Source organism: Chrysochloris asiatica, unplaced genomic scaffold, assembly GCF_000296735.1.
Source record: "Chrysochloris asiatica unplaced genomic scaffold, ChrAsi1.0 scaffold00139, whole genome shotgun sequence".
NCBI lineage: Eukaryota > Metazoa > Chordata > Mammalia > Afrosoricida > Chrysochloridae > Chrysochloris > Chrysochloris asiatica.
This window is the reverse complement of record NW_006408657.1, coordinates 9,306,530-9,309,181: the sequence shown is the minus strand read 5'-3', so window position 1 is coordinate 9,309,181 and position 2,652 is coordinate 9,306,530. Positions and strand designations below refer to the sequence as shown.

General features: G+C 37.8%; 1 pseudogene across 1 annotated transcript in view; it reads left to right on the top strand.

Annotated features, from left to right (window-relative positions):
* The first annotated feature begins 1,465 nt into the window (after positions 1-1,465).
* Positions 1,466-2,652, top strand: part of LOC102812700 — a 1,995-nt pseudogene continuing 808 nt past the window's right edge. Inside the window, exon 1 of the transcript XR_438763.1 lies at positions 1,466-2,597. The product of XR_438763.1 is annotated as a T-complex protein 1 subunit theta-like (transcript). The remainder of the gene's footprint in view (positions 2,598-2,652) is intronic.

Here is a 2,652-nt window from a genome sequence, read left to right as displayed (position 1 = left end):
CTGATCTTTGAAATTTTCTGTTCAGCTCTTGGACCTCTTGAATTCTTCTATTTGCTTTAGCTTCTCTACACTGGACAGCAAGTTTCAGAGTCTCCTCTGACATCCATTTAGACCTTTTCCTTCTTTGTTGTCTTCTTAATGACCTTCTACTCTCTTCATGTATGATGTTCTTGATGTCATCCCACAACTCTTCTGGTCTTCGGTCTTTAGTGTTTAATGCATCAAATCTGTTCTTCAGATGGTCTCTAAATTCAGGTGGGATAAATTCAAGGTCATACTTTGGCTCTCGTGGGCTTGATTTCATTTTCTTCAACTTTAGTTTGAATTTGCATATCAGTAACTGATGGTCTGTTCCACAGTCTGCCCCTGGCCTTGTTTTCATTGATGGTATGGAACTTTTCCATTTTCTCTTTCCACAGATATATCTTGAAGTATAATGCTGTCTGTGATAGGATAATATCCAGATGCCTACAATGAAGACCAGTAATATCACTGTTACTCAAATTCATGCATGAAATACTAAAGCCAGTGATGATGACATTGAAAAATTCTACCAACTTCTTTAATCTGAAATTGTTCAAACCTACAATCAAGATGTATTAATAATTATTAGAATACAAAGGTTGGAAGGAAACAAAGAGAAAGGATCAGTAATTGGAAAATATGTCCTTAGTGATAGAAGTGGAGATCTCATGAAAGAATTTTACAAGACCAATGATATTTGTTGCAAATACTTAAAAAAAATTTGTAAATGCTTCTTTTTAAACAACATAAAAGATGATTATGCACATTGATTTCACCAGACGAAATACACAGAAATAAAATTAACTATATCTGTGCAAAGAGATGGTGGAAAAGCTCCATATCATCAGTCAAAACAAGGCCAGGGGCAGAAATCATCTCAAGAACAGATTTGATGCTTTAGATACTAATGATCAAAAACCAGAAAAGTTATGTCATGACATCAAGAACATCATACAGGAAAAAAGCAAAAGGTTACTAAGTAGACAAGGAAGAAAGAAAAGACCAAAATGGATGTCAGAGGAGACTGTGTACTTGTACTACAGTGTAGAGATGCTGAAGCAAATGGAAGAAATGAAGAGGTAAAAGAGCTGAACCAAAAATTTCAAAAGGCTGCTCAAGAAGACAAAGTTAAATATTATAATGAAATGTGCAAAGATCTGGAGTTAGACAACCAAAAGGGAAGAACACACTTAGCATTTCTTAAACTGAGGGAACTAAACAACAAATTCAAGTCTGGATTTTAAATACTGAAGGATTCTTTGGGCAAAATGTTGAATGAATCAGAAAGCATCAAAAGAAGATGGAAACAATACACAATCACTGTATCAAAAAGAAATGGTTAATGTTCAGCCATTTCAAGAGGTAGTGTGTGATCAAGAGTAAATAGGCCCTCGCTTCCTCCAGGATTTGCCGAGCGAGTGCGTGAACTATAGTCTGCAAACTGGTCATGGCACTACACGTTCCCAAGGCCCCGGGCTTTGCCCAGATGCTCAAGGATGGAGTGAAACATTTTTCAGGATTAGAAGAGGCTGTATACAGGAACATCCAAGCTTGCAAGGAGCTTGCCCAAACCGCTCGTACAGCATATGGACCAAATGGAATGAACAAAATGGTTATCAACCACCTGGAGAAGTTGTTTGTGACAAATGATGCAGCAACTATTCTAAGAGAACTAGAAGTACAACATCCTGCTGCAAAAATTATTGTAATCGCCTCTCCCATGCAAGAGCAAGAAGTTGGAGATAGTACAAACATTGTTCTAGTGTTTGCTGGTGCTCTTCTTGAATTAGCTGAAGAGCTTCTGAGAATTGGCCTATCAGTTTCAGAGGTCATAGAAGGTTATGAAATAGCCTGTAGAAAAGCCCATGAGATTCTTCCTGATTTGGTATGTTGTTCTGACAAAAACCTTCACGACGTTGATGAAGTATCATCTCTTCTCCACACTTGCATCATGAGTAAACAGTATGGTAATGAAGGGTTTCTGGCCAAGCTTATTGCTCAGGCATGTGTGTCTATTTTTCCTGATTCCAGCCATTCCATTGTTGATAACATCAGAGTTTGTAAAATTCTGGGCTCTGGTGTCTATTCTTCTTCATGGCATGGTTTTTAAAAAGGAAACTGAAGGTGATGTAACATCTGTCAAAGATGCAAAAATAGCAGTGTACTCTTGTCCTTTTGATGGCATGGTAACAGAGACTAAGGGAACATACTGATAAAGACAGCTGAAGAACTGATGAATTTTAGTAAGGGAGAAGAAAATATCAAGGATGCACAAGTCAAAGCTATTGCTGATGCTGGTGCAAATGTCATAGTAACAGGTGGCAAAGTGGCCGACATGGCTCTTCATTATGCAAACAAATACAATATCATGTTGGTGAGACTTAATTCAAAATGGGATCTCAGAAGACTATGTAAAACAGTTGGTTCTACAGTTTTTCCTAGATTGACTCCTCCCGTCATCGAAGAAATAGGCCATTGTGACAGTGTTTATCTCTCAGAAGTTGGAGACACACAGGTGGTTGTTTTTAAGCATGAAAAGGAAGATGGTGCCATTTCTACCATAGTACTTCGAGGCTCTACTGACAATCTCATGGATGATATAGAAAGAGCAGTAGATGATGGCGTTAA